Source organism: Centroberyx affinis, unplaced genomic scaffold (assembly GCF_046629955.1).
Source record: "Centroberyx affinis isolate AG114_WGS23_722 - 3 ecotype Tasmania unplaced genomic scaffold, CSIRO-AGI_Caff_v1 ptg000342l_1, whole genome shotgun sequence".
NCBI lineage: Eukaryota > Metazoa > Chordata > Actinopteri > Beryciformes > Berycidae > Centroberyx > Centroberyx affinis.
This window is the reverse complement of record NW_027279016.1, coordinates 259,041-282,756: the sequence shown is the minus strand read 5'-3', so window position 1 is coordinate 282,756 and position 23,716 is coordinate 259,041.

Genomic DNA, 23,716 nt, shown 5'->3' with positions numbered 1-23,716 from the left:
CTCCTCCCTTGTCGATTTCCCCGCATTTACGATCCCCTCCCCCTTGGGTCTCCGGTGGAGCACACCTGCAGGCAAACAACAACAATTAGAGCGCTATCATGATGATCGCTGGTGATGAATCCAGCTCTTGAGCTTGTTATTTCCCAATTGGAATTGGTAGCAGTGTAGAAGCAGCAGCAGCAGCAGCAGCACGCCTGTTATGGTATGCTCTTGTCTTGATGCCACATGTCATATTTTGGCAAGTCTTGGAGGATAAAGAAGCCAGGCAATAAAGCTTTAAATCAAATTGGTCACACCGCCTTGGAAAACGTTCAACGATCCCACACCGTGGACAACGTATGCGGGCTCACAACCAAGGTGAAGCTGTCATTCCGTGTCTAGGCCGTGAGCGAGCTCCCCGCGCTCCAAAATGGAAAGGAAACTGTTACACACCCACAGCTATTGAGGAAGGGATTTGCGTGGGCCGGGGTACAACTATACTCGATCGCCACAGCGGGGGAAGCTTTAGCTTTGCCCCTCTTCAAAGTGAGATTTACAAAAAGGAAATGCTTGGCTAGGTTTACTCAAAAGAAGCTCCTGATGGTGGGAAGACAAAGGGTACTTCACACTATCCTCCCTGGGGCACATGTACTCCAAAGCTCCACTTCTCCGCTTTACTCCTTATTCTAAGTACATGTTCCCCCCTAGAGAGCATCTGTACTCCCTCCCGCTCCCTACCTCTCTTACTGAATCCCTTACCTTTTTCTTTTTGCCTTTACTCTCTTTGTACCCACCCGTATTCCTCTCACTTAATTTCGCTTCTCCTCTCCCCGTACACCCTGCTGTCTCTCTTGCTCTGCTTCTGCATCTCTCTCTCCCCTAGTCCTCCTCTTTCCCTCTCTCACCTTTTACGCTTCTCTTTCTCTTACCTCTCTCCCTTTCTTCACCATCTTTATCAACTCTTTCTTGCTCTAGCAGGGTGTTGATAAGTTGAGAGCAAAACCGCCTTAGAGGAGCTGAGGCCAGATGGCGGCTCAGAGATGGATCATATCAACTCTCAAGGTCTCTATGTGCAGGGTCCCAGACTGTTCACATTTTGCTTGGTACAGTATATCTCAAAATGACTTGCGCTCTGCTATTTCACCTTCAAGCTCGGTGTTGGACTCGTCTGTTAAAAAAAAAACGAACAGGCTGCTCATTACTCATTTCAAAAAAAAATATTATTAATTATTACTCCCTGGGAGAACTAGTTTGTTTTTATTACTTTTCTGTTACACCCCCAAAATTGGTGATTGCATCATTTATGTTCAGAAATCTGGATAATTTGATTGCCTTGTCTGTATGCGTATGAATGATCAGGGAAACCAAATGTGTTGATGTCCAATGTTGTCATAATTTGTTGTGTGAGTACTTAATATCTTAGTATGAGTACTTTTCTACCATTTCTCATCTAAGCTACTTTAGTGTGGAAGGACAATGTCTAAATGAGAATAACAAATTTGTGGATGAGATGTGATATAGTTTTTAGATTCCATCTGATATTATATATATATCAGATGGATATAGAGAGGGTGAAAACACAAGTATCAACACTTTTGGTTGGTAACTGTAATAGTATTACTGAAATTGAAATAGTAATTTGTTACAGTTCTCTTTACAGGGAAAAGTCATAATACTACTCCAACGCATCACCTGTTCAAACCACATACTGGGAAAGTTGACTCCCGTCGGAGTTATTGTTATACACTTGCTACAAGATCAATTTGTCTGTGTACCCTCACTAAAGGCTGTCAAACTGTGATGGGTCTAGAATTGGTCTTGTTAACACATAGGCTTCAAATCCCCCTGTGACACTAGCTATTCCCATAGGGATGTTGTGGCTGAAGAATGGGAAATGTAACATGTCTGTGAATCCCACAGGAAAAGCAGGTACTATATATCCACAGGGAGAAAATCCTACAGTTTGTCTAATGAGGCATAGCTAGACCATACACTTTGGTCAGTACAGGGGATGAGCATGAAATTCCCCATTAAATAATGTGAATCTCACCATGAGAGGCCCTCCTGAGGCAAAGTGTCCAGAGCGGGGATGACTAACACAATTAATTCACAGCTTCTTCCAAAAAATTATTTTCAAATCAAGGACTTTGTTTTAAAGGTTGTACCTGTCAAAATGGCCACATGTCCTGCTCAACAGAATAACAAGATGTGTGTGTATGTGTGTGTTTCTGTGTGTATCGGAAATTAGTGCACCAGTGAGCAGAGGTGGAGGCTGACTATGTAAACCGGTGGCCTGCCCTCGGTACGGAAACAAGTCATCTACTTCCTGTTTTGTGCATCAGCATCTAAGCCTGCTGTGTGGCAGTGATTGTCAGGTAACATTTAGAAAGCCCTCTCAATCTGTTTGCCATGCTAAAGCTTCACTCTCGCCGTTTTTTCCTCTCCCTCCTTTTCTTGCTGTGGAGAAACAAGTTCATTGTGATTCGTAATGCAGTTCCACGGCTCAATGGGTTCTGTTTGAAATGAGATTTGAGAGAGTGAGCGAGAGAGAGAAGGAGAGAAAGAGAGAGAACCTCCAGCCGCCTGGCGTCTTGATGAATAAAAGATGGAGGCACTAGCGTCTTATAAACAACAACAGAGCATAATTAGTTCAGTTCTTTTTATTTTAGGAACACTTTATGTGACATTTCCTTTGTGTGGATGCTTTCATCATGCGCGTCCTGCCTGCTTTACATGTTGTGTGGGCTTCCTCTCTGTCTTCCTTGTAAGTACACAATAAAGCCAGATGGAATAATATTTGCATTATATGCAAATGTACAGACTGACATACATTTCGGTAGCCTATACACTCCACTTTCCTAGCTAACTGTCATGATGGCCTGTTTATGTATACGATGAATAGCTAGCTTGTTACAATAAACCAACACTGACGATGATAACGATTATCTTGTTATGTACGCAACTGCAGAAATCCACAGTGGAAACTATGTGATGATAATTATGTACCAGGCCTGTGTCAAGGATTGGTAGATGATTCTTAGCTTCAGTGTTCCACAAGGGAATGGTTTGCCATATGGGTTACATACACCGAGTGTACAAACAAGTTTACAAAACCACAGCAGCGTATTACAAAGCCAATTCTAAAACTTTTTCAGTGATAGACAACACCAGCGGAGGAAAAAGTACTCAGATCCTTTACTTAAGTAAAAGTAGCAATACCATAATGGAAAAATACTCATTCTGAAGAATGGCCTCTTTCAGAGTGTAAATTATTGACACATTAACCTATAAGATGTATTTGTTGCAGGTTATCTATGGGGAACTAGGTCTAAGTAACCATATACTGTTGGGTAGTTTAAACTCTAACAATGCATCATATTTTATGAGCTTATTTTGTGCATGTAAAACCATATTCTGCAAAGTAACTAATAACTAACTAATCAGATAAATGTAGTGGAGTAAAAAGTACAATATTTCCCTCTGAAATGTAGTGGAGTAAAAGTATAAAGTCTCACAAAATGGAAATACTCAAGTAAAGTGCAAGTACCTCAAAATAAGAATTTTTGTGATTCCAGTAAACTCCCAAAATATCTGGTACACCAGGCAACTTGAAACAAATACTATAAATTATTTGCCAATGCTATCTGACCCAGGACTGTGATGTCTTCTGTTGATGCTCTGCAGTCTCCCCACACGCTGTCTGCTCTGCTGAAAATGGCCTGCTCTGCTCCAACCTAATGTCAGCTGATATCCCTGGAGCATCCTAGAGGTGGCTGATGACAGTGTGTGTTTGCCTTCCATCCACACACACACAAACACACACAAAGATACATTCACACACACAGACAAACACACACATGCACCTTCTTAACCTTCAGCTCCACTCCCCCACCCTCTGCCGATGCATCAGTCAGAGCCCTGTAAAGTCCTTTGCCCCAGGTGCTGCCTCGGGGTCTGAGCGGTGGAGAGGATAGGTACGGGATAGCGGAATCAAAGGGCGATGGTGGCGAACATATGCGTATTAATGTGTGTTTGTGTGTGTTTGTCCCCCCCCCCCCCCCATCTCCTGTCTTTAAACCCCCGACCTTTCAGCTCCTGGTCTTTCTCGTTAGACACCCCGAGGGCGCATTGAGTGGATTCAATTAGCGCAGTAGTCGGCGGGAGGATGCTGGTGCACACCACACGGAGCTCCCAACGTGACACCCGACACACATGCGTAAGCCAGCATACTAATATAGACCAAATTACCCTCAGACACCTGCTTACCATAAAGGTCACCTCGAATGTCAATATTGAAATCTTCCATCCCACCCACCCATTTGACTCTATATGGAAAATGTTGACTTAGACTAAAGCTAAAGATTAAAGATTCAAGATTAACTTTATTGTCCCACACAGTGGAAAATTTGGCTTGGGCTTTCAATAAAAGCAAAGATCTGCACAAATCTCCAGTGTCTTGGCCTCGTCCTTTTTTTATCTGCCGCTAGTTAAAAGTTTTATTGACACAGGGATAAATTAATTTTTAAATCTATTTAATCTGCAACAAGGGACTCTGAACCTCCTCCCAGAGGGCAGTAGGTGATACTCGGCATGTAGAACATGGGATGGGTCAGTAACTATCCTATTGGCTTGCCTTAGAGTAACCTGTTCGTAAGTAAACTGCAAGGATGGATGCTATAATCTTCCATGCAGTCTGCATCAATCGGACCAGTTTGGACTTTAGTTGCACGGAGAGGTTACCAAACCAAGCTGTGATGCCGTATCTGATAAAGCTCTCTAAGACTGCCTGATGAAAGACTAACAAATTTTTGATCAACACCATGAACTCTAAGTCGACGCAGGAAGTGCAGTCGTTGTTGTAATCTGCTACAGAGACTGTCCACATGGGTGTTCCAGGTTAATGAGTTGTCAATAAAAACACCAAGGTATTTGTATGAGGAGACCTGCGAGATGGTTTCATCGTGGATGACCACAGGCCTGTGGTTGCCAACTCCCCTGGCGTCAAACACCATCTCCTCAGTCTTTTTAACATTCAAGACAAGGTGGTTATCACACCATTTTACAAACCTTTGTATCTCTGAATAGGAGTCAGATAGATCGCTATCCTTTTTCATTAAAGCTAAGATGGCAATATCATCTGAGAATTTAATGATGTGATTGTTAGGTTATAGCTTCTACACTCGTTATTATATAATGTAAAAAGGACAGGTGAACTGACACAACCCTGGGAGGCTCCCATGCTCAAGGTTCTAGGTTCTGAGAGAGTACCATTAACACTGACCTGTTGTTTATGATTGGTTAAAAATGAGTGGTACCATCTAATGATGAGAGGGTGGACATTAAGGTCATTCAGCTTCTTAATTAATAGATGGGGCTGTACCGTATTAAATGCTGAACTAAAATCTACAAATAAAAGACGTACATATGAGGTAGGATAATCTAAGTGCTTAGATATAAAATGTACCATGGCTATGGCCGCATCGTCCGTACCTCTATTACACCTATAGACGAACTGAAAAGGTTCTAGTGAGCAGCTGACTTGTGTTTTCAATAGGTTGATAATGATTTTCTCGAAACACTTCATAACTACTGAAGTCAAAGCAACTGGACGGTAGTCATTAGTTTAGTATTGACACAGCGGCATCTCATGTCTCTAGCCTCTCTCCTATTGTCCTGTAATACCAATTCACCATTCTCCCTCTGTCCTCTTATTACTCTTTTCTCCTAGTTACACAGTAAGAAAAAAAGAAATGTGTATTCTTCTCTCAAAATACAATTATAATGCAAGCCCATCCTCCAGAAAGGACTTGGCCTTTGAGACGAGGCGATGAAAAGGGTCAGTTTGCAACACCTGAATGGAAATTGTGAACACATCAGCTGCGCAGTGGTACAGGATCCTCTTTGCTGTTGTCTCTGACCTTCCACCTGGCCTGGGGCATGCTTACATTTCCACCGCCTCCTCAGGGACAAATAACACAAAAGAGGGAGAGAAAAAGGGAAAGTGAGAGAGAGAGAGAGAGAGAGAGAGAGAGAGAGAAGGAAATAAAAATAGATAAAGGGAGAGAGAGATTATTTCTGATTGCTAATTATGAGCTTGTGACCTTTTGAACTGCAGAATATGAAAATCCAATTGTATTCCATTTACCTCATCCGTTTTCAGCGCTCTTATATCCAGCCCAGCCTTGAGCTCTTGTTTCTGTAGTATAACCGCTTTGATTGAAAGTTGAGGTCCGTGATAGCCATTCATATTGTGGACAGGCTCGTGCAAAGACAGCCGTGTGTGGACAGGCCCATGGACAGCATGACACATGGCAGCCTTGAAATAGCCAAGGCTTTGTTTACCTAGCGGAGACCCAACTAGCACGCCATATTTTTCTCTCTCAACCCTCCCTCACCTCATAGCAGGTACAGGCGTCTCTCTCTCTCTCTCTCTCTCTCTCTCTCTCTCTCTCTCTCTCTCTCTCTCTCTCTCTCTCTCTCTCTCTCTCTCTCTCTCTCTCCGCCTCACCTCATAACGGGCATTGCCAAGTGATCTTTCTGGAACCACGGGCTGACCATAATGAATAGCCAGAGTGATACTACCAGCCTATTAAAGCCTTATTATTACAGAGAGCGAGAGGCATAGCTCACTGACAGAAAAAAAGAGAGCAAGACAAAGAGGCTCCGCTGCCCTTGGGGGGCAGTTAGTTGAAGATGGGGGTGGATGGGAGGATGCGGAGATAGAGGGCAGAGGGGAGGCTGATATGGAGGATTTATGGGGGTTTGGGCAGTGTGTGTGCATGCCTGTTTGTGTGTGTGTCTGTCTGGGGGGGGTGGCATAGCTCACTCACAGAAAGAATAGCCTGGCAGCCACTCTTGAGAGATTGAGCAGATTGAGTTAGTTAAGGATAAGGTTGGATGGACGGAGGGAGGAAGGGAAGGAGAGGGGGAGGAATGGAGGGATTATGGGTGTGTTTGGGGGAGAGGCATAATGTGGCATAGCTCATAAATAGAGTAATCCCAAATTTTATGGTCAGTGGCAGGGGTCGACACAGGTATATTGGTTTAGAGAGCTTGGCTACTGCAAAAGATTTCCAGTTTTGAAATGTTGACCCCAACCCTGATCTGAATCATGACTGAATCTCAATTGACGAGCAGAGGGAATAGGATAGAAAGCGAATGTGGTGCAGGCCTTCGTCTGGAGCAGACTAGTACTGTCAAAACATATCCTTTAATCTCTTTTCCCCATGCCCAGCCCCCTTCTTTCTCTGAAAATCTAGGACATTCTTTTTCATCGTCAGTGTGTTCCCTGGTCTCTGTGGTGTGCTGAGCCCCAATGCCAAAATGAAGCTCCAGAGTTAAGGAGTCTGTTTCTTTTCGCCAGTGTCTTTGGTCACAGGCACTGTCCAGGGAAAGCCAGGGTCTGCATGTGGTTCCCTTTGCCCTTTGCATCTATTCACAATAAAATCAGATATGGGGGGAGAAGTGGGATGGATGAGAAGCCGTTTCCTACAATGGCAACTCTGTCATTATGGGAATATTACATGATTCTCTTTGTAGGGAAGAAAGACGATACACTCGTACAAGAAGAAAACATGCACATAAAAGCAAAGAAGGGAAATAATATGATTATGATGGACTTGCACCATAGAAAACATGAACTGTTAGTAATGACACTGGATTAGCTGCCTGTTGTTTTGTTTTTTCCAAAAGAGAAAATGAACATTATGTATAAAGTATAATTGAAAGATAAAGGAAACATTACTGGGCTACAACATTTCTGGTTTGATGATATAGCCTGGGGACATACAATAGGCATCAAACAACTATAATATTTTCATCTGCTAACATTTCCATTGCCTTTTGTCGTACTCATTTCACTAATGACAAATTCATACCATACCATTTGGCTTATGAGCCATTGCAGTGCTTTCCTAATGTTTCCGGAAGTAACAAATGGCAACGGCAGACTACATACTCGTCTCTCTTTGATATTGTCTGTCAGATTTCCCCTGCTATTTCTAATGGTGACCTTTAAAAGCAGTATTACCTCCATGTGCACATTCCAAGCTGACAGCGGGGTATAAGCGCTTGAGATTTTAAACAGGCTCATTTGTTTTGAATCCACTGCAAATAAATCTTCATGTTGGGATTCAGTTGAAGACATAAGCAAACCTGCTCCATAACTAATGTCTTGTCTGGGAAGCTACCACTAGGTGGTGCTGAAATCCTGTCCTCCTCCCTGTTCAGTGGACCCCCATGGGCTTCCTCTAATGGGGCTGACTGTGCTGTTGTTGAGGGAGTTTGGCAGGCAGAAGGCAAGAGTAACGGTCCCAGGTTTAATTGTGTTTTGAAGAAAACACAGCTATAATGACATAGGAAATACAATAAAGCTATAATGGACTCCAGAAATTCCAACTCAAACACTGAGCAGCAGAGCACTTAGCAGCCCACTGTTTGATACCAGTGGTAATATGAAGATAAGAGCTGATATGGTGCTTTCTGTTCTGTTAGGCCGTCTTCAGATTTAGTCTTGTGATCTATTATTCATTCCGCTGATTCTTTTCATTGCAACTGGTTTGCATAAACCCACAGCATCTTTAAATAAGCAAGCTAATTGATTAGTTCTACTGTACCACAACTGTACTGTACATTTTGTTTACTCAGTGCACAAAATGTCAAGAACTCCAGCTCTTTCCATGAAAATTATGATCCCTCGTTGTTCTCACCTATTAAATCAACATCAGTCATGAAGGGGAGGAGACAAGTTATATAAGCATTTTAAGCCATGAGACTACTGAGATGACTTTGCAAATGGAGATCCAAATCAATAATAGGCAGGTGCTCCTATTATTTTGTTAATTGTTTGTACAATACATTGTAAAAGAAATGGATGCAGAAGTGGAAAAAGAAGAGGCACTTCTCTCAGCTCACAGCTAAGTGGGAAGAAGAAAGAGAAAGACAGATTGCATCTCTCTGGCAAGAGGCAACGCTCTATAAAAAAGGGCTGAGGCAGAGACGGACAAATCCGACTTTGCAAAAGCAAACAGATATATTGGTACTAAATCCTCTCCGCCAATAAACCTCACCTTAGGCAGGAGTATCAGCATTATTTACTAGTCCATTCCCTCCTGGCATGCCACTGGTCTCATACTGATGCCAGTGAAGGGAGATTACCTGGGACGTTCCTCTACGGTCCAGCACATACTGGCATATGACTGCTGGTGGAAAATTAATTAGTGAATGGGACAAGGTTACAGACACGTAATGAAAGTTATTGGCCATGTCACTTCATCACTTCCCCGGCCCCCCTATTACTTTCAATCAGGTTAGTCTGGCGTGAAATGGGGGTTTCATATGATGCTAGGAGGAATATGCCACCCCACCATCCCCACCACCTCCCGCCCTATTCTCCCAGCGGGTTCTCACATGGATGATCAAGGCACTTAGGCTAATGTGGATGGTGCAGGGTGATGAGGAGGGATTGGGAGTTTTAACCCATCAGGTTACATCATTACATCACATTTAGAGCCAATTGCATTGAACGGCAGCTTTCAAAACCCAACTCCAGGCTCTATTCACAGTTTAGCCTACAGTCAGCTCCATCACTGCAAACAGGGGGAAAGACATTCAAGCCAATGACATGTTTAGCTTGTCAACTATGACTTCCCCATGAGATAAAAGACAATGAAAGTTGATTGGCTGAGGTGGTGAAATTGCAACTCGTTGCTGGTTCTGTAAAATGATTTTAATGACAAGAATTGCATCGCTTTCATTAATGGTTCCACAAATGAGGCAGCTATAGATCGCTGTCTCTTATTGCTGAACGGGGGCCATCACTAACAATATTGATCTATGATAATGACAAAAATATACCAGACAATAAACATCACTACTGTCAATCTTGGGCTTAAATTAAAGCCAACATGTGTTACAATGATTCTGCAAAGATGGAGTACAGGCGACAACACTGAAAATGCAGCATGTCCTAGTCCAGCAAAGCCATTGTCATGAAAAAAAAGGCCTAAACCTCTGTAGTGTCTGTAATTCTTGTTTACATTTCACATTTATAGAAAGCTGCAGTGAATGGGTAAACAGGCAAGCGCAGTAGAGTTCAGTTGGATTTAGTTAAGCAATGTGAAAATCCCTCTCCTCTCTGAAGCTGCACTGACTAACAAGCCCTGTGTGTGTGCGCGCTGTATGTGTGTGTGCATGTGTTCATCAGCTTCACTTCTACAGTACAAGTTCAATCAGCCTGTCCCGCCGCACAAACACAACTGATACAATAAACCTACAGATAGCAGATCCTCACAAACCAGATCATTTGTTCATTTTTCAACTAACATTGTTGGGTCTATTTTTTCTGCCAGAATAAACACTAAAAGAATTGAATAATGAGGGTTTGCTCTCACCCTGTGTTGAACTAACAAGTCGTATTTTTGTGCTGGGAAACCACCAATTGGCTTAACTCTGCTTTGTGCTCACCCTTTCACATGCTGTAGAACTTCCATTTTGGAACACTGAAAAAAACACACTCTCAAGCAAACAGAAAGTGTAAGGCAAGTTGTTATCGGCACACACAGCTGCCTGCGTGTGTAATTTACATACAGGTGCATAGGTAGACTATGTGCATACATGCACACACACACACACACACACACAAATTAGAAACACACCTACACGCACGACAGTACATTGACAAACATGCACACAAAATTTAATTTCATATTCCTTTCACATATTGGTCCAGGGAAATCATATAAAGTAGTGGCCATTAATTAGTGAGAAGGCATTTCTCTTGTTAAGTGACAGCACTGCAGTACCAGGATAATAATGAAAGAACATAACAATAGAACATTAAGTGGTATTGGTGCAACAGACACACACACACTCGCACACAGACACACACAGACATATTCACACACAATCACATGCTGTCACTTTCTGTGTAGAGCTGTATTCATTGCTCAAATGGCAACCTTTGATGTGCATTATGTTTGAAATCAGCAGAAAATGCACACAGACCTTTTTTATTTTTGATCACCACAGGAAACAATATTCAGCAATAATTTCAGGGTATCAGATAAAGACAGATAAAAAAAAAAACAGACAATCAAAGGAAAACATGGGGATGGAAACCAAAAAATGTCTGCCTGGGCAATTTACAAAGTTTTAGAACCCCTATTCCTCATACTTTTACTTGGTTTGTTATTGCTATTTTTTTACCCTCTGTTTAAGATGGGGCCCATCCATCATGTAGGCATCTCAGACATCAGCGCGGTACTCCAAATCAATGGCTCATTGACTGGCCCAGCAGCAGACATGGACATACGTCCGTCTCCTTGACAGTTACAAAAAAGAAACAGGAATACAAATTGGGCTTCGCTGTCTGACTGAGAGGGCAAGAGAACAGATCATTGACAATCATGACACAAATCCATCTCTGATTCTTGAAAACCCCCTTTCTATTGTTACCCCTGGTTCCCCCAAGTCCCCTTGCTTAGTATACGTCGATATAGACATGCTTGGAATAGTCATTTTGTTTGGCTGCCTCTACAGGAGTTCGGGCTTAGGTGCTTTAGAGGACATTTTGACAATGGGAGAAGGATTGAGGCAAAAGCCTGGCGGTGGCTTTGCTGTTTATTGATTGCAAATGTGGTGAGAGCTTAATTGATTCACACTCTGAGATCAACACGATAATCTCTTAGCCTTGGGACTACAGTGGGCTGTGCAGGTAAGAAACAGACAGCCGGGAAGGACGTGGAAAAGTGTGAATCAGCTCAATGAAAAGTTTAGTTTTATGGTTACCGCGGGACAGTGTGCACACACATAAAATCAGAATTGCATGCTGTTGCTTGGGGGCCTAGTAGTTAAGAGAGACTGTCCCGTAACTGAGTCCACATCCTGCAACAACTGATTTGTGTCCAACAACAGCCTTGTGTCCTGTTGAAGTGTCTATGAGCAACACATGGAACCCTTACATGCTCACTCATTTTAAGTCATGCTGGATAGCAGCATCAACTAAATGGCCAAAATGTAAATATAATATAAAATGTAGTGAGTAGAAATGTGATTTGGACAACCTCATATCATGTTTTGGTAATTTCCAAGATTTTATAGGTTAATCAAGTTTATTGGTCCTATTAAACCCATTCAAAAGCCATTGTTTAATTTCAAAAATACATGGTTCAAAATACGTATTTCTCACTTCCTAAAAAGTTGACTTTTGGCCAATATGAAGAGTTCATCCAATAGCCTATCTGTTAAATTAGATAACGTGGAGTTTGACCATCAAACCTTCAAATAGCATTTGCAAATAATTATTTGCATCATTATAACCTGCTGGCCTAATTAGGCTAAACAAACTTTTAAATTAGTTTTTAAATTCTGTTCGGTCTAGTTCTCCAATATATTTTCACCAAATTCTCTGATGAATCCACAATGTTCACTGAAGACATCACCTGCTGTTTGTCACAGGGTCATAGACATGCCTTTCTATCTCCCGCTGATCCAACCAATTTGTTTCCAAGTAGGTGAGAATACAAGCATCGAAACCCATCAATTCATGCCCTTACAGCTCGGTCTTTGGTTACTGTGTTTTCCCCTGAAACCTCAAACATAGTGGAGTTCAATGTTTCCACTGGCCTCAGTCCATTTCCAAGAATCACTACTATTACTTTTCGTCCTCACTTGTGTTTGCTACTTAACCATATTTGTATTTTGCAATTTGTGGGATTGGCATGGCTGTCTTTGGGGCTGCTTTCCTGAATTCTTTATAGGCTAAACTGATGCCCTCAGCCTAGATCATTCCTGACCAATCACAGTAACAAAAAGCAAACACATACCAACGGTATCCAGCTCACATCCAGTCCAATCAGTGCTCAGTGGCTCTGTGCTCAAACTGCCTCCCGAAACAACTGCCAGTCCCATAAATTGTGAAATTCAAACAGTCTTTGGGATACAAGCAGCTACAAGTGAAAACAAAAGTGAGTGATTCATGCCATGGGGCTGGAGCCGGGTTTCCAAAACTATCCTTCTACAAAGGCTCAGCAGGTTCTACATCCACACATCCATCCATCAATGCTTCCATCCGTCTGCCTGTTCAGTCGCCTGTCTTTCATTTAATTCCATGCACCTCTGTTGTTACCCTCTCCTCGCCCCCCCAACCCTTAATAGCATCTGTCTCAGTCCCTTCTCTTCTTATTAGAAATCCTCCAACAGTTTCTCTCACTGACCATCAAAACCCACCAGGCCAGTCTTGAATCTGACAAGAGACAGAAGTCGCGGACGGCATCGCTGCGAGGCCCACAGGCAGCTGGCCGAGCGGGGTAACGAGTGAGCGGACGGACACCTAAAAGAGTTTGTCAAAATGAAGCTGCCATTTTTAGTGGCCTTCGAGGGCTCAAATGGAAAAGGCAGGATAAAAAACAAAGCTACGTGGGACCGCAGCCATGTCTGTGTTCTGCAGATGAAGAAAGGACGCCTGATCAAGCGCAGCAGGGGAAGAAGGCAGGCTGGGAGGCCAGAGGGATTTGTGCCTCAGTGTATGCGTGTGTGTGTGTGTGTGTGTGTGTGTGTGTGTGTGTGTACGCGTGTATGACCATGTGAATATGTCTGGGCAAAGGAGTCATAAGGAGATGGATTTTGCTGTTTCCTGGCTGAGTGAGAGCTTTGTAGGAAGATGCACACTACCCTTAGGCCAAATCTGCAGGGTCCAGGAAAAGTTTTTGTCTGTGAAGCAGAGTGAATATCCTGTAATCAGTTAAAAGCCTCGGTGCTTCAGAAATGAGAGGCAAAGCCATCCAAAGTGTGATTGATGTTTTATGTAGGACATCAGAATGTTAGATGTATTGTTATTAAGGCATCCTGTGATACGGGAACTGTATCACGTTTTGTGTTTTCTGCTGATGGCATCCCCTTTATGATTCCATACAGATTTGTCATCAACATCTTGCACTATTCATGCTATTACATTATATCAAGTACAGAAAATAAACTTTTAGATGAATGCTCGGATCAAAATCAATTGTAGACATACAGTATCTGAGGTTGCACTGGCTTGGGTTGAACTTCGGTAAATACAATAATCAAAGTAACATTGCATATCTGAATCTTGCCAGTGGTAAACTTCAACAGAAGCTAATCAATATCTTGTCTCTGAATCCAGGGTGGTGGACTTAAGTGAAAATACATTAATTTTGAATAGACCCATGAAGGCAGGTATAGAGTAAAAAGGTCTGGTCTTAGTGGGGCAGCAGGTACACAGCAGCAGATGCATTTGAACCAAGGGGAAAAGATCAGCAGGAAAGGAGTAAAAAAATTGGCAGTAATAACCAGAATTTGTTGGAGGCACAAAGAGGTAGGTGGACTTATTGGTAAAGCGCCAGCTGCGTAATTGTAAGAGCATAAGTTAAGAAAAAAAAAACCCTCTATGTCTCAAAGCCCAATTTTCCAAAACTTCAATCATTTTCTTTCTCTATCCGTTTTAAAAAATTAATCCAGATCCCATTCATCAAGAATATACAGTGCAGTAACCCCAGGCACAGACAGATTGACAGGTCTGAACGTTGCGCAGTACCTTTAATATCAACTGACACTGGATGGATTCAACGCCTCACTGTGCAATGCACCTGAGGAATGTCAAGAAGATGTATGTTTACATCAGAAATACATTTTCTTGTAGCTCTGACAAATATATTTTTATCTTCAATATTACGGCCTTCTTTTCTCCTCCTCTATTCTATTCTCCCTTCCAGTCTCCTTACATCCATTCAAGCGAAAGCAGCACCTTGCCCTTAGGTGAGACAGCATTGCATTCCCTCCTTCCCATGCATCAGGAACTGTAGCATGATTTCTGCCTTGGCTGCTACAAGTGCAACAAGAGTCAGCCGCTCCCTCACAGCTACTTGACTGCCAAAATGCATTAACCAATACCAAACTATAAATAATTAAGTATCTGGGTGACTTGGTTGGGCAGGAATACCATATTGCTCGATTAAAACTTTATCACCAGCCACTGTGAAAAGTTTCCAAAACAATTCATTACCAGGGTATTAATGGTGGCTTGTGCTATGTAAAACACGATAAAGCAGGGGACTTAATTAAAAAACTCATTATACAACAGTTTTCAGAATTTCACTGAGTATGTTTTAAAATGAATATGGCACAATTTTCTCACTCTCTCTGTCTTTCTTTCTTCCTCTCATACATGCAAACGCACACACACACACACACGCACACACACTTCCCTTTTCTTCCTTCAGCGGGCCTGAAAGCATCCTGTATTGTAACAGCTAACAGTAATGTGCCACCTCTGTGGCTCCAACGTGGGGGAGGGTGAACGTTTGCATTCATTGTCACAATTATATTTAAATCCCAGCTCATATTTTTTTTTTTTTTTTTCTGTCTCTCTCCCCCCTCCGCTCTGTCTCTCTCTTTTTTTTTTTTTTGGTTCCCAAATGGAGAAATTAATTTCCGTTCTCCTCCGGCGCAGACAGCGATCCTCGGGAGAGAGCTGCTCGGTCCTGTCAGTGAGGACGAGTGCGGGAGAAGAGCACCGCGGTGGCAGGTGTCGCGCTGCTCTTTTCTTCTCCACCCTTTCGCCCGCGCTTCCACAGGCACGGGCCCTCATCTTTTATGGAGTTAAAACTGCATCGGCATGGACTCTGAAAGAAGCCCTTTATTGCACCTGATCTCCACCCCGCTGACACGCTCTCTCCAAGGCTGCGCCCTGCATTTAAATATCAAGGCGGAGGCGGCACAATGGCATATGTACTCCATGTACAACCCCCCCCCCCCCACCCCCCCGCACCTCCCACCCTCCTCATTCTGTATGTACTGTCACAGCAAAACTGACCCCATGCTCCTCATCCACACACAAAGGGGCTCTTGCCTATGCTAAACAATTTGACAAAGACATGAATAGAGATTGCCGGTGGGTCAAAGGGTCCCATAGGAGACTGGATCAGAGCGGCACTAGAGGGACATACCTGAAAGAGGATAGCGGGCCAGGCAAACAAGCTCTTTCGCCTGTAAAAAAAAAATGCAATGGGGAGGTCGGATTGAGGGCAGCCTGCACCCACCCACACACACACACACACGCACACACACACACACACACAAGCAAGACTTGTTAGTCAGAGTTGCTTTGGCATAAAGCCAGGCGCATGCACACGTGCACACATGTAGGTTTACTACCAGACACACAAAAAAAACACATAAAAACAATTAACCTGATCAAGGGATGGTGTCCTATAGCGCTTGCTGCCACCATACATACACACACACACACACACACACACACACACACTGTAACATCCACACATTGGGGTCAACTACAGTGCTTGAGATGGCGATGCGAGACTCAGTAGGTGCGACCGTTGCGTGCATGGCAGTGAAAAGAAGAGACACCTTACTGCCAATGCTGCTAATGCAATAGGGTGTTTTTGTTTCAACTCCTTATGTATTGTTATTGGCGGGTTTAGGGACAAAGCGTGGAGCGGGTGGCCGTGAAAAGCGGGAAACGGATGATCCAATTTCACATCCCTTAGAATTCTAACTAGATGAGCTCAGGGAAGACTGTGTGCATGTGTGTGTGTGTGTGTGTGTGTGTGTGCGTGTGCGTATGGTATTCATGAGGCTGGGGAACAGAGCAGGAGGGTAATTTTCTGCACTCACTGAGCCAGGCATTCCTCAGGACAAAGGGACTGGGGAGACACATAGATTACAAGGCTGAACAGGAGTGATGAGGGGAGTGTGCATGCACATTTACACACCCTTACCCACCCACCCACATAAATGCATACATTCTCTCCCCCTTTTCTCTCGCAGCTTCGCCAAATCCGACTCCACCCCTCCAGCTCACGGCCGCCTGCTCTCCCAAATCCCTCTCTATTCCCAAATTGCTTGTCAAAAGGACGAAATTAGAAAATAAAACGCTGCGGCTGACAAACAAGATTACATGCTGTTTGCACCTGGCCGTGGCAATTAAAGCTCTGATGACAAGCGAGGATGGCCTCCTAATGTGATGTCTCAAGGCATATCAGCGTTTTCACAAAGAGATTAGGCCCCACGTGCCATTGTGGCAGCGCTGACGGCCACGTTGCCTGTCATTCTTTGGCCCTGTGTGTAGGCTGTTGTACTCTGCACTGAGCACAGGATGGGATGTACTAGGTATTCATAATTAAAAACACAGACAAGTCGAATGAGTCAGACATTATGACTGTGCCATGGCTACACCTAGTTTTTACATGCAGAACAGTTACAGGTTCAGACAAATAGGCTTACGAGGGACACTCCAATGACTTGAACTTAAAGGCTGATTTAGCTAATCCAATAAGGGAAGAAAATGAAAACAACAAAAAAAGAAGAAATAAAGAAAAAAATGACGCTTGTATGGAAACACAATTCAAATTTAGCAATACAAATTGCACATGTGTTTGAATAGACAGAGAATATTGTCGCAGGCAAACATCAGAGTTCAAATATGCACATCAAGCAGCTTCTAAACACATCCTAATTTTGCTTGCTCTCTGTTCTGTGTAAACAGTGCAGTCTGGGGCTTACACTCCTAGTCCTCATGTACAGCAGCTCGGCTCAAGGGAATTTTGTGAAAGCCCCTTTATCTTAAATAGCCCCGCTTGAGTGACAGCAGACAAGCAAACAAAATTGTTTAAATGTACCACTTACACGAGCTGATTGCTTTCTTCTCTCTTATTTGTGCCAGAATAATAAAATGGACCCTTTGCGTAAACAGACGCCACATCATTATTTCATAAGTTTGCTGAGTTGAGGGCGGTAAATTATGTACACTTTACTTTCCTGTGGAAGAAAAGCCTTTCCCTCTACATTAGTGTATAAGCTGCCTGGTTGAGGGCGATGCCTATGTACCATATGTTTGGGAAATATATATAACCCCATCAAAAGGCATCGCAGCATCAAAGCAGACTCCATCGAACTGCCTGAGTTTGTGCTTACAACAGTAAAGAGATGCTGAGAAGTGTAAATATGTGGGTGAGGTCCTGCTGTCTTCGTACCAAGTATGTCAGCACATACAGTGAAACTAATTGCTAATATTGTCTCTTCACCAAGGCAAATTCCTGTGCATTCTTCATTCTGATAAGCACAATAGCAGAGTGGGTTAAAGAAGTCTCACTTCTGCGGCTTGATATCAAAAAGACTGGTCCCCTTTTGGCTCCTTGACTCTCTCTTTTGAGTCTATCATTGACTGTGACTAGCCTGTAAAGAGCTTAACTCTCCTCATTAGCAGTCTCTCTCCTCCTGCTACGTTGCTCTGCATGATACTTCTCCCTTTAGTGGTTTCCAGTGTCGCTCTGTCTGTGTGTGGAAGTGTATTGGAGTATCGGGGGCTTCAAAGTGACAGATGGAGGCTGCTGTGTGACCCCTAGAGATTGGCAAGCCCTTCTGTCCCTTCCTGATTGAGTGTCTAACCACCGGTCGCTCTCCTCACGTCAAACAACCCTGCTTTATGTTATCTCAAGCCGCTCCCACTTGGCCCACTTGCTGAGATGGCAATGTCAGATCCTGACAGCCGTTGTCATCTGCAACTTGCATCGATGCCATTTACGCTTGATGAATGGCACTTCGGTAAAAGTAGTCAAAACCTAACAGGCACAGGTTTGAATGAGGATATGAACAGGCATTACCAATGGATAATGAAAAAACATGCAATTCAGGTCATGGTATCATACTTGGGGTAAATAGAACCCCACACATAAAGCAAATTAAAACAAATGCTAAAATTAGTGGTAAATTGCGTGGTACAGCCAATACAATCATCTGTTTCTTTCTGTATCTTTTGGAGAGATATTTGGTATATAATCCCGAGGTCAAAATCAGTGCTAGTGTGCAACTCCTGAACTGATATGAAAGCCCATGTGAAAGCTCATCGTTCTCAGTTATTAGTTTGGAAGAGTTTCTCTGGTCTCGGGACAGAGGAGGAGCCGCAGACTCACAGTGAAGAGCAACAGAGCAACGCTGTTCATCTGAAGAGTGTAAATGTCTAGCATTCCATACTATCTCGCTCTCCCTCTGTCTCTCTGTTACTTCATTTGTGTTTATCCCATACTCAATACATTATTCAGAGGAATAATACCATGTCGGAGAGGAAAAACTGTCCAAGAGCGATCATCTCTGAATTGTGATTCATGACATCTCTGACTTTGCCAGGTTGTTTATTGCTCTCCCCGCAACGGCTCACAGCGCCAAGCCCTCTTGTGTCTTTAATATCTTTCAATGGGGCACTCACCAGAGAGGATAGGTACTGAGCGGGTTCAGCGCTGCCCAGGACCCTCTTCTATTTCAGACAATATTAAAGCGTCTCCAAAATAGATCCTCTCCGCTTTTCAACCTAGAGGCAATTATCTAGCATTCCGTAATTGGCAGGAGAAAAAGAAAAAAAAAATGAAATCAATATTCACATATGAGAGTTCGCAGGATTCATCAGCGTATTTCACGAAACCTTCGATTGATGTGAAAATGCCCTCTGTACGTGCACAGAGGTATACAAGGTTGGATTTAGAAGGATCTGCTTAGTTTGTTTGTTTGTTCAAATGTGCTTGCTACTATTTAGTTACTGAAAAATCTTAAGCAGATGCCAAGGGCATCAAAAGCACATCTACTGGAATTGTTAAACAAAGCCCTTTCACCTGAGATACCAGAATAAACAAACCAACAATTTCAATTATTTAACATCTTCAAGGATATCTACAAAGACGGTGGTGTTACTGTTGAAAAGTTCTATTCCCAAAAACACTTTCCTTTTTGGAAGACAAAAATCATTAAATGAAGTTCATAAAATGTAGAGGATCCAGCTTGTAAAAGTAGTATCATTTTGTCAACCACTGACTCAAGTCTCCCTCTGTTAGGTTTTTGCATCTGGCTTCCTCTACTGCAGTCTGTGCACGCTCCTCTCTATGTTGATGTCTGTGTTTTGTCTTTAAGTTAGTAGAACCTGTCCAGACAGCCAGGATGAAGCTGTATCCCAGAAGAAAGTCTGCAAACAGTATTTTATATTCACTCTGCTGTTGTTTGACTGTATGTGAAAATATCAAGGGAATAGAAGATACATTCTCAGACTCAAAAACAGCCCCTGCTGTTTCATACTCAAAACAGAACGTCACATTTCCCATGTACTGAATATTTCATATTTTCTGATTAACACAGGGTACAGTAGATACATTTGATCAATTTTACAATGAAATCACAAAGTGTGTTTTATCAGTATTTTAGGCCAATTCTACTGTTACATAGCAGAAACTACTATTTTTGACTCATATTCACATAATCGCTTAATGAGATTTTCCCCTTAGAGGGTGGTGTGTGTGTGTGTGTGTGTGTGTGTGTGTGTGTGTGTTTAAGAGAGGAGAGAGAGCAACAGATAGATAGATAGATAGATAGATAGATAGATATAGACTGATTAAGTAATTAACTCAGTGCCCGAGTAACATTTGAAAAGAGTGTTTCCTTGGTTCATACCTTCATAGGCGACAATATTTTTCCTGTAGATGCTGCTGTTTTAAAATTAAAAAGTCAGTACTTGGTACTTTTATATTTTATACTTTTAACATTTTTCAAACAGCCAAGGGAGCTTCATAATCACTAAAAAATGATTTCAATCAAGTAAAGAGTTTAGTGAGATGAGATATTGAGCCTCTGTAAAAAGTGACACCTACTAAAAGTAATTGCAAAATACGAACATTTTTGAGAATGGAATAATCTGTCTTTGAATTATGGAGTAATGAATAATCTTTTTTTTTTGTTCTAAAAATGGATAGCAGGAAACCCTACAGGTGTATCACAGTAGATATAGTACCACACAATCAACACCTAGTGAAGGAAAGCTGAGTGAGCTGAGTGAGAAAGGTGTGCTCTCACTTTGGTTGCAACACTGCTGCCGCACACAATTTGTAGGCATTGTAATTGCTTCCTTTTAGCACAGGTGCTGTGATGACATTTCTCACTTAAGTACATTTAAGAATAATCCACGTATCATCCACATTCATTGTTGGAATAATTTGTTTTCCTTCACCGCTATATAGCATTTGTGTGTATCTGTGTGTGTTTGCATCATCACGAATCACTGCAAGTATGATGAGTGTCAGTGGCATTGAATTTGTCTCAGTGGCACTGATGCAGAGACATAAAGACAGTTTCACTGTACATATAGACACGTTACAATGAAAAGATCTACTGTGCAATAGGTATTATGGTTTTCTTTACACAGGAGTGTGTACTTTTATAGATATTATAACATATGCATTGCAAATGGCTGATTAATCATAATCCAAATATGTTGTATAATTATCCCCTACAACACTACTAAATCCAGGAAAAATAGCACCATGTAATACAATGGTAAGGATAATACACTGACACCAGCTCAATGATTTCCTACCAAATGTTACTCTTTTGAACAAAAGATAAAATATGTCACATATCACCATGCACATTGTGTCAAGACGGCCAAGAGGAGCCACAATTGAGATTGAAAACAGACCTCAAATGACACAATTCTGAGTTTCCATGGAGAATCAACTCCAGTGAAATGAAACTTCTACCCTGACCAGAGTATTGGCAATTTCTGAGCCCAAGTCTGGAGAAACACACACCAGAGGAGGTGGGCAACACACACAGGGAGAGTGGGGAAAGAGCAGGCCGCTGGTCCTCTCATCCAGCATCACTGTGCAATATACAATCCACCAGTCAATTCTCGCAAGCTATTCCAAGTGATCAATTCAACCACAGTTCCAGGTCCAGAACATGTGCAATCATCTAACAATCACAAATTCCCATTCTCACTGTGTGGCCGGTGGCCGCTTACTGCACCGGCTCCACTTAGCAGAGTCACCAACTCTGAGGCTGCGGCTGCTTACATGCACACAGTATTCCAGATACTGGCTCATATCCTGGTTACGGTTTTATTTGGGATGGGCTGTTCACATGCACCATAATGTGCCACTGAAGATCCCTCTATCCATGTACCAACAAAGAAACAGAATTTTTCCCTATCTGTGTTCTCCTGCTAATGATTTAGCTAGCAAATTAAGCTAGTTACTCTTGGACACTTGGACATTGAGACACTTTTTAATTGTTTTATATTTATATTGTTATATTGTTTATGTATATTGCCTAGATCCTTTTGGCACTATTCTTATTCTATTATTTTTTTTTATTACCTTCTCTTTGTTCTGCTACTGTACTGTACACTGCTGCTGTGACACCCAAATTTCCCCTAGGGGATCAATAAAGTGCATCTTAATCTTAATCTTAGTTACAACTATATTGAGCGTGCACATACCACTGTTGAGGAAGAAATGGAAAAGTACCTACACTAAGCAACATTCCTACATGCTCACTTAATATGTAACCTTTGACCCATATTTACACCTTAAGTGCCTAAAACTCAAGAATACTGAATCTGCTTCACCATTATAAGATTGAACTCTAAAGTAACATCTTGTACGTTTCTCACAGAACTGTGAGCCTGGACTATGCAGCTCAAATCTCATAGAAAACATTGACTGACTGGCCTTGGCAAAATAATAACTTCTTGTCTAGGAGAAGGTCCTCACCTCTTATTATGCATCTCCTTAAAGTGCTAGAACTGTGTATCATTGGTTGTTCAGCCTTGTTCATATGACCTTATACCTTTTGACCAATAGCTTTATTATATTTTATCTGTATTACAGTAACATAATCATGAATATTCAACACTCTAAAAATCTGTGATCATCCAGATTTCGAGTTCCTTGGCTCCCAACCTGCAGATTGAATAAACCTGTCAAACTGCCACTCTCTCATCCTGAGTTTTCTTCCACACCGCAAAACATCCAAGAAACTTTATTCAGGTTTCTCACAGCTGGGATAACAGCTTACCCAGGTGATTGAAAATGGGAGGCATTTACACGCAGCAGCTCATAAATAGAATACTTGAGTATTGAATATTAAGGGAATCGTAGTGTGCATGTAAACATAGCCACTGTCAGGTTTTTATTCAAGTCAGTGGATTAATCAGAGTTGTTTCACCTTCAAAAAGTGTTGGAAACTGGTGGAAAATGTCGCTATCCAAGGTCCTGAAGTCTCTCCTCACCAGAATCAACACAATAATGTTGTAAACAAGCAGCTAACCAGGATTATGTGTGTGTGTGTGTGTGTGTGTGTGTGTGCATACTTGTTGCAATCACAAATGCATACATTTGTTTTCCTCATATTGTGCCTGGGAGTGTTGTCACTTCAGCGTTCATAAACCATCATTACTGGCTTTGGAGTGAAAAAAGCTGTGGAGTGAAAACACATAAATATCTCACTAGGAAAACAAAAGTCAGTTCAACTACGCCATATAATAAAATACATCATAAATGTGAATGAACAATCTAATGCTTAAAAACACATATTATAACATAATTATGGAATAGCAAATAAAGTTTAGTTGGGTAAAGCTCTTCTATTCAAATGTGGCTTGTTGACTGTCCAATAGCGTCCCTTCTCCTCTAAAATGACAGGTCACTGTCACTTTTAATTACTTTAGATGCATCCCTTTTCCTCCACTTGCACATTTTAAGACAAAAAATATAGAAGGAAAAGACGGAGAGATAAATTGAGAAAGAGAGACAATCCCCTGCTGCTCATTGGTTCTCTGTGTCCTCCATGGTCCAGGAGGAGCTCTGTCACATTTTTGCCTAAGAAGACAAGTGCTCCCGCAGCTCCCTCTCCTGGGTTTTCAACCCCATCCCTCTCT